Source organism: Sorex araneus, chromosome 2 (genome assembly GCF_027595985.1).
Source record: "Sorex araneus isolate mSorAra2 chromosome 2, mSorAra2.pri, whole genome shotgun sequence".
Lineage (NCBI taxonomy): Eukaryota > Metazoa > Chordata > Mammalia > Eulipotyphla > Soricidae > Sorex > Sorex araneus.
In genome coordinates this window covers 57,563,150-57,576,244 of record NC_073303.1, presented here as the reverse complement: position 1 = coordinate 57,576,244, position 13,095 = coordinate 57,563,150, and positions in this window count along the sequence as shown.

Here is a 13,095-nt window from a genome sequence, read left to right as displayed (position 1 = left end):
TGGATGAGAGGAGACTGAGTTTTGAAACTCTCCCTGAAACTCATTAGCTAATGATACGATGTGAGGAAGAAGAGGTGGTTTACAAGTACATAAAAAAAAAAAAAAAGTTGGCTCCCGGAGTGAGAGGCGCTCACTTAAGCAAATTAGCCTCTGAGATTCCTCAGCTGCCAAATGACGGTTCAGGGTAGCTACCCGTGGGCCCGAGTCGATATACAGGGGGTAAGGTAATCTGGGCTTGCTCACGGCCAGCCCAGATTCGGTCCCTGGCACCCCGTATGGTCCCAGAGCCCTGTCACGGGTGATCCCTGAACACCGCCAGCTGTAGACCCCAAACCAAAAGACAGCTACTCTTGACGGAAAGTGTTGAATGAGTTGACATATTAAATATTTGGGAGTATTAGTGATGTGTTTCAAATGTCAGGGTTAGGAGGGGGCACCTGCTGGGGTCAGCCAGGAGGTGCATCTGTTCAGGGTGATGTAGGCAAGTAGACAGGGAAAGACCCTCACCAACGAAACTTAGGTCAACAGAATTTCTGGGAGGAAAATCCTAAGACTGACCCACCCTGTGGATATAAGACCTTCAGCGGACTCTGAGGAGGTTGGACCCCTCCTCATGAAGTTCCTCAAACCCTCGGACCTCTCCCTTAATCTGATTAAAATGTGATCCAACCTGAGAAGAGCCTATAAAAGACACATGGAACAAAGGAAGGGCGTGCATATGCTGCCCGAGCCCATGTGCTCTTTGCGCCACGCGCCCGAGCACATGTGGTGCCAGAGCACATGTGGCCTGGCATCTCCCCTCTTGAGATGTGTACTTTACTGCTTTCCTGTCTAATGCTTGGATGTGTGTAGGGGCTCTGTCCGCCCTTGGTGAAGCCCATGTTCTCTCGAGTGTATTACTCTCTCTCTCTCACTCTCTTCCCCTCCACACCTTAAAAAACCCTCCAAGTAAAATCTATTTACTTCACTGCTTGTCTACTACTGAAATTGCTTTCTGCGAGACAAGACAAGAACCCAGTAGCCCTGGGTCCCAGGTGGCAGAGGCAGTTGGCGAGAAAGGACTGTCTTTCTCCTCCCTGCTTCACATAAGTCACCTGTGGGCCCACCGACATGAGGGGGGGTTGTTTGTTTGAGGTTTGTTTGTTCGGTTTTGTGCCATACCCAAAGTGCTCTGTGCTCAGGAATTACTCCTCTGGTGCAACTGGGGGAGCCACCTATCTCAAAGAATTGAACCCGGGTCAGCTGAGTACAAGACAAGCACCTAACTGCTGGAGTTCTCGATCTGGATCTGGGCTTGGGGTTCACTCCTGGCCGCGCTTGGGGACATGCATTGCCAGGAGAGAACTAGGGTCTGCTTCTGCATGCAAAAACTCAGTGAAACTTAGAAATTAAGTAGAGCAAGACCAGAGAGATTTTACAGTGGGTAAGGCAGTTGCCTTTCACATGGTTTGCTAAGGTCCGGTGTCGATAATTTCCCCCTCTCCGAACCCACACAAAGAGTTCAGCCAGTAATGCAACACACAAGCAGAGTTTATTAAGCCAGCTAGCTGGGGTCAAGCTTCTAGGCACGCAGGCCCAAGCAAGACCTGAACGAGGGAAAAGTTGCAAATTTTATAGTAAGTGCTTAACATCATAGCCTGCACTTGCAAATTTTAACAAACACATAAGTGAAAATGCAAGTTTCATGATTCAGAAGAAAACATTTTCTAATAGTACAAACAGCAGTTACAGATAGGTGATCTAGACATGTTTTCAGAACATCCCGCAGATACCTACCCTGCTATGTCTGGGTGGCTTCCATAGACAGTGAATAGCAGTTATTAAACTATTTGCCAAGGCCAAGTTTTCAGCCCAGTTGTCCTTCCCTTGCAGATGGCCGGGGTGAAGTGGGGTTTTAAGAAAAGCAAAAAGGTTTTAGTAAAACAACATGAAGCAGAAACCAGGCATGATGGGAGTTGCTCCTGCCCCGCTCCATGTCCAGCAGGTTAACCCAGGTTGGATCACTGGCACTACACTATGGTCCCTCATGCTCTGCCAGCCAGAAGTGATCTTTGAGCACAGAGCCAGCAATAAGCCTAAGCACTGCTGAGTGTGGTGCAAGAACTATAATGATAATAATAATATAATTATAATAGTTATAATAATAAATTAGGAATTTGAGAAGGCTGGCTTAAATCAGAGTACCATAATTCTGTGCCTAACTTAGCTTCTTAGTGGTTTTATCACCTTAGTTGATGAATCCCTCTGTCTCACTTTCCTCTCCTATTAAATGAGGTTTACAGTTGTGGGGTTATTTGTAGATAAAATGAGCTGATGTATATGAAAACACATAGAAAAGGACTAGGATATGAACAGTTGATTCTTCTGGTATATGTACATATGTCCTCAGTGGTGCTTGAGGCATATTTCTTTTTGTTTGTTTTTGAACCACACCCAGCGATGCTCAGGGCTTACTTCTGGCTCTGCACACATAAATTCCCCTTGGTGGTATTCAGGAGCCCATATGGGGTACTGGGGATTGAACCCGGGTCAGTTATGTGCAAGGTAAACGCCCTACCCATCCTCTGAGCTTAAGTCATATCTTACAAAACCCCACTGGTATTGATGACATGCTGTCTGGACACTTTGAATAAAGGTCTTAATTGTGTATGATTAAAAAAAAGTCATTGAACTTTACAAAATTAACAAATGATTGATGTGTGATAAATAAGACTTGAACAGGGCCCCCAAGATGCTGAGGTTATAGGAGTAGTAAGATGAAACCTGAGAACCTGAATTCTATCAAAACTAATAGTTAACAAGAGACACGGAGAAAGGGCAATGGATAGGGCTAGAGAGTAGTAGAATGGGTAAGACATTTGCCTTGCATGTGGTCAACTCCCAGCACTGTATATGATCCCATGATCTCTTCTGAGCACAAAGCCAGCATAGTCCCTGAGCACCACAGAATGTGGACCAAACACTCTCCTGCTAAAAATGGGTGGGAGGGGGAGGAGTAAAGAAAAGATATTTCACTGTTGAAACTTGCCACCCACTTGCAGGTCTCAGTGTAGAAGCCATGTCTAGTATATAACACTACATGGAAAAGAAGGTATCTCCTATTTGTTTAGGTTTGCTTTCCCTAGACTTCTATTCAGTCCTAGGTATGCAAGAAGAATATACAAGAAGACCATCCAAGACTCTAAAAAGAAATACCAAAGAGAATATAAGGAGAAAACAAAAGCATCATGTATTGCAAAAGGCAATTTCATGTCTTTTCAGCCCCACTCAGCAACTTGAAAAGAGCCCTCAGATTTTGAACTTTTCTTTACAAAGACTTAAAGAATCTACACAGAATGCATAGCACGTGTACAGGAATATCTTTCCTAGTTTCAGACTCAATTAGTAGGGGCTAGAGCAATAGTACAGCGGGCAGGATGTTTACCTAGCACGTAACAGGCCTGGGTTTGATCCCCAGCATCCCATATGGTCCTCCAAGCACCGCCAGGAGTAATTCCTGAGTGTAGAGCCAAGAATAACCCCTGAGTATTGCTGGGTGTGACCCAAAAAACACTCAGACTCAGTGAGTATCTTTTGTCTCTTCTTAAAGTGTGTGCATTACACCTGCTTGGCTTCCCTATTAAGTCTGGTCTTGAAAGAAGTGGTTAAGAGAATGAAGGACCTCGGAATCCGAGCACATCTTTTTGACTCTACTGTTCTTCCTGCACTAACGTACGCCTCAGAGACCTAGGTCTTATGCAAACAGGATGAAAACGCTATTCGGGTATCCCATTGGGATTGGTTCCCTGTGCTTCTGGTACTCCAATGATTCTTATGTTGTTTCTCCTGAGGTCATCCCCTAGGACTCTAATTCGCTCCAGAGTCATTTTGAGGTCTTTTGCCATTGTTTGTTGTTGCCTATATGCTTTCTGCAGGTTGTCTTCAAGCTCACTAATTCTGTCTTCGGTTGTAGTCATTCTACTATTGAGGGCTCCTACCAAGTTTTTTTTATTTCATCCACTGATTCTTTTAATTGTGTCACTTCTATTCGTAGCTTTGAAATATCTGCTCTCATTTCTTCCTGGATAATCTTGGTGGACCGTTCCAATGCTGCATCCATATCCTCCCTTAATTTATTGGATGTTCGTCCCATAGTTGCTTTGAGTTCATCAACCATCTTGATGATTTCCTCTCTGAATTCTTTATCCGAGAGGAGGTTGTATATCTGGGAAGACGCTGCTGAGGTTACTGAGATCCTCCCTTCCATCTCTCCTGGTGGTGGCGATTTTCGCTGTTTCTTCATGTTGTTATGGGTTTTACTATCAGGCGCTCTCCTTAGCTTGAGAGGGGCCTTAACTGAAGATGTGGGGCTATGATCTTTTCACAAAGGACTTTATGTGCAACTGACAGTTTTTGTGAAATTAGGCTAGGATAGGCTAGTTGACTATTAACATACAGTGACTAAGATGACCAGGGTATTCTTCAGAGGAATAGATTATATCGATTGTGGCCAAAGCACCATGCATGGAATGGGAGAAATAACTGCTAAGCGGCCTCTGCTCCAGAAAGAGGCCACGCCCACTTTTGAGACCACGCCCCCTGACGAGAGGACACGCCTCTAGCCTGGGAAAGAGGGAGGGGTCAGGGTGGTGGGCAAGATGGCTCAGATAAGGCAGGCGGGGCTGGGGGCTTCTGAGGGAGCCCCAGGCCGCGGGCAGGGCTATTCGGGTATCCCAAAGAGGAATTGAAAGAGCTATGCTAGGAGTATCACGTCTCACTCAACTAAGAGAAGGAATCCAGAGTTCCAACCTCCATCAATGGTCAAGAATCAGGGACTCTGTCTCGTTTGCCAAGAAATCAAAAATCAGATGGGCCAGACATGTAATGTGATTCAGAGACAACCGCTGGACTAGAGCTGTTTCCAACTGGATTCCACGGACGTCAAAAGACCATGTGGCCTCCCACTAATGAGATCGTCAGACTTCTTCATCAAAACCCTGAATGAACGAACGGTTTGAGGCTCTACCTGTTCCTGAAGTGAGCAGATATCATTGGGCTACACTAGCATTTGACAGGGACGAGTGGACACATTATTGGCGCCCACTTGAGCAACTCGAAGATCAACGGGAAGACAAGTGAAACAAGTGATTCAAGTGATTAAGTCTGGTCTTGGAGAGGAGAGAACAAAGGCTTCTTATTTCAGCATGAGAAGAGTGTGGCATGTCATACAGCAGTCAGTAGAGACCCACTGGCCATCAGCCTTCAAAACATCAGCCGAACCTCCCTGTTCTGTCTTGTCTTATAAAGGTTATAAAGTGTCATTCTTGCAATGTGTCCTACACGGTTCTTTATTGGCTGTGTGTTTTTATAATGACTACAAGAACAAGCTGGGATGGATAGAAGTGTCTGGATCCTTCACATTGGTAACATGCACTGTACAATGCTTGACACCATGCTTGGTAGGCAGACCCAAAAATTGTCCCATAAGACCTACCCCTATTTAGCTCTTCTGCTTTCTTCCTAGGGAGTATGGAAGGAGAAAATATATTGAAGCACTTCCTTGAAGTTTGGATAAAGACAAGTTAGTAAATAAGGGGAGTGAAACAATTTTTATTATTTTCCTTGAAACAACTGGATGCTATATGCTTACATTGTGTTCCTCACAATTCCAAGTGCTGATAAGACAGTAGCACTGTAGAACTGTAGCACTGTCACCCCGTTATTCAGACTTGCTCGAGCGGGCACTAGTAAGTCTCCATTGTGAGACTTATTGTTACTGTTTTTGGCATATCGAATACGCCACAGGGAGCTTGCCAGGCTCTGCCAATCTCAGGGTACTGTGTCCTTATTACATCCAACGGTTGATTAACAAAATATTGGCACATTGTCGGTATGTTCATCACCCCTTGTGGCAAAACAGTCCACTTGCATTTTTTAGTAGGATGCTCATTATTTAAAGAAGGCACACTAAAATAAAATGGTGAATGAAAATACTTATGGTCCTTGCTTCTACAGAAGCTTAAAGTCCAGAAGAGAAAAAGAAAGAAGGAAAGGGGATCACAGTGCATAGATTTGGCAGCATTCAGAAAACTAAAAACCTGTGTGACTAACATAGCACACTGGAGTTCAAGGGACAGCGCGAGGCTCTGGAGCAAGTCAGATTCTGCTGGGGGTCACAGGTTATTTTGAAGACTTTGAACTCTCCACTAGAACACCACTGAACTGTTTTAAGCTGACAGGTGACATATTAGAACTGCATTTCAAAAGATTACTCCAGGACAAGAGAGCTAGTTCAAAGGTCTGAAAGTATGTTAAAGCACATGGGAGGCAGGGACTTTATTTCTGGTAGTGGAGTAGCCTTCTGGGTTGATCCCTGGTATAGAGCCCGGGAGCACTGGTTGGTGTGGCCCAGAAACAGACACAAATAAAAATAAGGTCACTATAACTAAGCAATATGGACTGGATTAAAGAGTGTTCAGACTATGTATATAAAGACAAATTAACAAATTATTTTGGCTTTCAGTTTAGATGGCTACAACCCTTCCAGAAATTCAAATAAAATAGCAAAAAATGAAATTTCCAAAAGAAACAAAAGTTAACATGAATGAAGATAGTAGTACAGAAGCCGATAGCAATAAAACTTTGCAAGTAGGAAGTAGATAGATGATCACTTCTCTTGGGAATTCTAAATTGGCAGTAGGAAATGCTCATAAGAAACAATATGCACCCAAATTACTCAAAGACTTGGGAAGCATCAATATTATCTGTTGGTGAAGGATTGGTGAAGGAACTAGAACTAACTGTACATTAATCTATTAAACCTAGCAACTGGTAACTGGTAACTGAGGCTCTTGTATTCCAATATCAAGACATCTCTCCCTAGAAGACCAGGTTTACTATCTATAGAGAGTATGACCTGGGAGACAGTGCAGACAGATGAGATCAGGGGTTCTAAATATAAAGGGCCATTAGGTGAATGATGAACTCAGTACTGTTGTAGGCAGATAAGTAGGGGGTCCCTGATAATGTACTTTTAAAGAATGGCAAAATTTAAAAAGAGATCACCAAACCCTGAAGAAGCCCAAAGGCATAGAGCCTCATCCCTTTGAGATACAAGTCCTGAGCTCTTTGGATTTGGAGAATGTGGCACCACCAGATGAAGAAAAGTTCCCTTAGAAAGAGAGAAGACTAAGGTCTTGATGAGATTATGAAAGATCATCAGAGTGAAAGGCTTCCCTTGTGACAATGCCCAGAGTAACTTCTTTTCTTTTTTCTTTTCTTTTTTCTTTTCTTTTCTTTTCTTTTCTTTTCTTTTCTTTTCTTTTTTCTTTTCTTTTCTTTTTTCTTTTCTTTTCTTTTCTTTTCTTTTTTCTTTTCTTTCTTTCTTTCTTTCTTTCTTTCTTTCTTTCTTTCTTTCTTTCTTTCTTTCTTTCTTTGTCATACCCAGCAATGCACATGGTTTACTCCTGACTCTGCACTCATGAATTACTCCTGGCTGTGCTCGGGGGACCATATTCGATACTGGGAATCGAACCTGAGCCAGCCACGTGCAAGGCAAATGCCCTACCCATTGTGCTATTGCTCCAGCACCACCTAGAGTAACTTCTATGTACACAAAGAATTTGGGGGTGTGTGGAGGGCATGTTTGAAGGAATTGTATATAACCTTCCCCAAAGTCACTCAGGGCTTGATCTTTCAAGCCCTTGTTCTGTTGAGCCCTTGTTCTGTCTTTCTGTCCTTTTCTTTCTTCTCTGCTTTTCCCACTCTGGAGAAGCCCATGTTCTCTCTAGAAATTGTGTTCCTACCTTACTTTATCCTCACATATTTCTAAATACATTCAATAAAAACTAAGAATGATGGTCACAATAAAGTTTCTAAAAACGTGGAGTGCCTGAGAGATAGCATAGCCGGTAAAGTACTTGCATACAGCTGACCTAGGTACAGTCCCCAGTACTGCATATAGTTCCCTGAGCCCTGACAGGAGTGTTCCTGAGTTCAAAGCTGGGAGCAAACCCTGAGCACAGCCAGGTATGACCCTAAAACCCAAACCACAAACATGTGTGTCATCCTGTACAGGTGATGTAGGCAGGATAGGGAAGGCCCCCTCCCAAGGCAATGGCATAGTACAGTGGGTAGAGCATTTGCCTTGCACGCAACTGACTCGGGTTTGATTCCCAGCATCCCCTATGGTCCCTTGAGTAACTCCTGAGTGCAAAGCCAGGAGAAACCTTTGTGCATCGCCAGGTGTGACCCAAAAAGGAAAAAAAAAAGTGCCGACCTTGCAGAAAACAGGAAAAACAAGAACTAAGGCACTATACTCTCTACTCTCTCCCACTTTCTCTTCCTCCTTCCCTTAACAACCTCCAAATAAAATCCATCTAACTTCATTGTTCATCTACTCCTGAAATTCTTTTCTGCAAGGCAAGACAAGAACCCAGTAAGCCTGGGTGCTGAGTGGCAGAGATGGATCAGAAGGAGACCATCTTTCTCTCCTCCCGACTCATGTGAGCCACCGTGGGGTCCACCGACAACAGAGGACTATGCTAATGTACAGTCCACTTACAATGTATGTAAACTTGAGAGACTTTTTTTTTCTTTTTGAGTCACACCCAGCGATGCACAGGGATTAACTCCTGGCTCTGCACTCAGGAATCACTCCTGGCGGTGCTCAGGGGACCATGTGGGATGCTGGGAGTTGAACCTGGGTTGGCCGCATGCAAGACAAATGCCCTACCTGCTGTGCTATTGCTCCAGCCCCTGGAAAGACTTTTAGAACAACCTAGATGTTCGCCTTCCAGCTTTGTACCTTTTATTGTAAACTGAACCTCAATACTTATTTCTATTAGCCCTCTTTAGCTCAGTCAACAATTCATGCTTAGCATAACCAAACAGCTTTAACCTTCTCTGCAAACTTTACCTCTACCCCACACTTCTCTAGTTCATCTCCTATCTGCTTCTACATTAATGGTAGAGTAGAGAGAGAAGGGTAGGTAGAAGAGAAAGAAAGGAAAGGAAGGAAGAAAGTGAAATTTAGAGGAAGGAAGGGAGGAAAGAAGAGAGGAAGGGATGAAAGGAAAAAGATTGAGAAAGCAAGTAAGTAAAAGAGTAAGAAAGAAGGAAAGAAAAGGAAAGACAGAAGGCAAGGAAAAAGAAAGAGGAAATTGAAAGAGGTTTACCCTTGCTTGCTGCTATGAGAAGTCCTGGTTTTTTGGCTGGCCCATCCTACATTTTTCACTTTCTGCAAATTCCTGGGCTTTTTCTGGTAAACAGGGAATTAACAATTGTCCATCATAAAATTCTGCCCCAGAGTTTAGGCATGCCTAGGGCATCTAAGGGCAATGACTTAAGGCAAGTGACCAGACAAGGATCTGCTGGACCCTAATACTCTTTGGAACATTCTTGTCAATTAATAAGAAATGCAAAAAGCCCAATTTTCATTAAAAACTAAACAAAAAGCCCTTATCTTTAATTTTCCTGCATTCTCTGTAACACAAAGACCCATTTTTCCTATTTTAAAAAACACAAAAAGAGCCGTTGTTAATTTAGTTCTATACCAAGATCCTCCCTGACTCGGCTAGTTCCTTTCCCTTTCTCCGACTTTATAACAAAATTTTCTACTTTCAAACTCTGAGTTTGGGGATCTTTATTACTCAATATTTTCAGAAGAACCTGGGAACTATGAATGAATGCAGACTGTCACCACTCCTGCATTAAAATGAAGGAAGGAAAGAAGGAAATTATACATCCTAAATTGAGATACAGGGAACTCCAGAATAGGGGGTATCGGTGGATCCCGGGGTGACTGATGTGAAGACGAGGAGAGACAGCCACTTTCTCCCAATCCACCGCTGTCACGCAGGGATTGGCTAGAACGGCTAGACTGATAGTCTTAGATGTGCCCCTGCAGGGCCTGGACTTCAGATCCTGCCAGCCCCCTTGGTAGTCATTAAGCCATACCTGACGCCCACGTATTCTACAAGCACAGGACTTAATCCCCACCACCCAGTTTCTGGAACTGTGTACTCAGTCTGGAGCTAGAAATGTTTCTTTGCAGTAAAGGAAAGTCAGTCCTAGGCCTTGTCCAGGCCTGTTGAGTTCTTTTCTTTCTCACAGAAAAGAATTTCAGGAGATCTGTAGTAAAATAAAAGAGAGAGAGAGAGAGAGAGAGAGAGAGAGAGAGAGAGAGAGAGAGAGAGATTTTATTTGGAGGTGTTTTTTTGTGTTTTTTATTTATTTTATTTTATCACCATGTGGAAAGTTACAAAGTTCTCAGGTTTATGTCTCAGTTATACCGTGTTCAAACACCATCCCTTCACCAGTGCTCATATTCCACCACCAAAAATCCCCGGTATACCCCCCGCCCCCCCAACTGTATAAATGATGAATTTCATTTCATTTTCTCTTCGCCTTGATTACGTTCCATATTTCAACACCAAACTCACTATTGTTGTGGGAGTTATACCCCCAAACAAGATAACCCTATTAAGGAAGCATTTGATAATTGGTTTTCCATTAAAAGATTGTATGTTTTCAGGTTTTAGAAAAGGTCTAACGCGGCCGCGCGGCTCGGATGTGTCCCGGTCCCGAATCCCAGAGCCGTGTTTGTTGCTGCTCAGTGTCGCCAGGGCTCCATCTGGAGAAGGTGTGCTGGCTGCATCTTCTCCTTCTGGCTCCCCAGTGTTGTTGGCCCCAATTCGGGTCCAGAGCATTTTCCGGGCCGCTTCTCTATTGATTGTGGCAAGATGGCGCCGAGGGTGGATTGAGGGCGTGACTTCCGGCTGCCGGGACCTCTTGGAGTTTGGGCTGGTATTTGGAGGTTTTGAGGAAGAGGAAGGAGGGAGATGAGAGAGAGAGAGAGAGAGAGAGAGAGAGAGAGAGAGAGAGAGAGAGAGAGAGAGAGAGAGAGAGAGAGAGAGAGAAAGAGAGAAAGAGAGAGAATGAAGGCTTCTCCAAAGATGGAGAGCCCTGCATACATTCCAGCATTAGATGTGAAAACATAAAAGTATGGGGGCTAGAGTGATAGTACAGGGGTAGGGTGTTTGCCTTGTATGCGGGTGACCTGGGTTTGATTCCTAGCATCCCATATGGTCCCCTGAGCTCTGCAAGGAGTAATTCCTGAGTGGAAAGCCAGGAGTAACCAGGTGTGACTCAAAAAGTAAAAAAAAAAAGAAAGAAAGAAAGAAAAGAAAAGATAAAAGTACACATCTAAAGAGGGGAGATGCCGGCGACACATGTGCTCAAACTCAGCCACAATGCATGGACATAGCAGCACATGGGCTCGGGCAGTCCATGTGGGGCTTTCTACCAAGGCAAGAGTCCTTCGCTAGGGCTGTTGCCAAAGGGGTAGACTTGCGATTAACTGACGGTCTTCTTTGAAATTCTTTCTCTTGATCTTTGTTCCTGGTGTGGCTTCTCTTGGAGGGGTTGTCTAGACTTCCGGTCTGTGTGGCACCAGGTAAAGGTCTCATCAGGCCTTAGTTCCTGTGCTCACAAGGGGGGTTCTGACAGCCTTAGGATTAGTTGGTGTTATTTCTTCCCAGAAATTCCATTGCCTTCTCTATCTGCCTCACTTTGGTTGCCATTTGAAATCTCATAATGATTTTCCAGTTACCCATTACCTACTACCCACTTTATTGCCTTTTCAAAATTATTTTCTACATTTTTCTCTTTCACTCGGGAAAGTGATCTTGCTCAATTTTTCTGCTCCTCGATTCAGTATTTCCTTGCTTCCCATTCTCTTTCATTTTTTTCATTTAAAAAAATTTTTTTTATTGAGTCACCATGTGGAAAGTTACAAAGTTTTCAGGTCTCAGTTATACAACGCTCGAACACCCATCCCTTCACCAGTGCACATATTCCACCACCAAGAATCGCAGTATAGCTCCACCCCGTCCCCCCACACTCCTAGCCCCCCACATGCCTAGCCCTCCCCACCACCCCTAGCCCCCCCTTGCCTGTGTAACTGATAAATTTCACTTTACTTTCACTTTGATTGCATTCAATATTTCAACAAAACTATTATTGTTTGGAGAGTCTCCCCTCTTTCATTTCTTAAAGGGGCCACATAATGGTGCTGGGGGCCTTGGGGCCATTTCTAGCAATAAAGATATTATCCCTGATTATACAGCCCCAATTTATGCTGAAAAGTTTTATTTAACATTCTTTGTGATTTACTAGTGGGTAGTTTGTACAGCTGAACCTGCGATATCTATAGTTACTGCAAATTTATGTGTCTCAAATACTGATAAATATACTTTATTACCTCCTGGAGGCTAATTTGTTAGGTTCAATGCCAAAGAGCTTAGACAATCATAATTTCACTGTCTGTGGCATATTATGGCACAATCATCTTGTTCAGCAAAGACACATTTGTTCCACTCATAAATGTTTCCATTAGTTTTCTCTATTCCATAAAGAAGTCATGTAAAGTGTTGATAATAAGTTTTAGAGTTGGTCAGCTGGAGCTATATTCTAGTTTCACTATACTCTAAAATATAACTTCAGGGGTGGGGGTTATAGAGTCATACTCAGCTGTGTTCAAGACTTACTCCTTAGGAATAATGGAACAAACTGTCTGCCAGGCAAATGCATTTCCCCCTGAGCTAGTGGTTTTAGGACCAACTCTCTGGTCCTAAAATATTAAATTTTGTTGGGGAGAGGAAGCTCATACCCAGCTATGCTCAGGCCTTAGTTCTGTGCTCAGGGATCATTCCCGCTCAGCTTCAGGGGACCATAGAGGGATACTGGGGTCAAATCAAGGTGGGCTGTGTGTAAGGCAGGTGCTCTACCCAATGTACGATTGCTCCAGTCTCTCAAAGAGTTTATATTAAAAGAGTAATGCCGTCAAGTACGTAGCACAGTGCAATGTGGAACACAAAGACCACCATGAATAATTTTATTTATTTATTTATTTATTTATTTATTTATTTATTTATTTATTTTTGCCTCTTGGTCATTCCTGGCAGTGCACAGGGATTGATTCTGGTTCTGTGCTTAGGAGTCACTTCTGTGGTATTTAGGGGACCAAGCTGTGCCAGGAATTGACTGGGACTCAGCCAATTGAGCCATCTCCCTAGACCAATTTCATTGCTTTAATGATATAGTAGGCATGAGTAA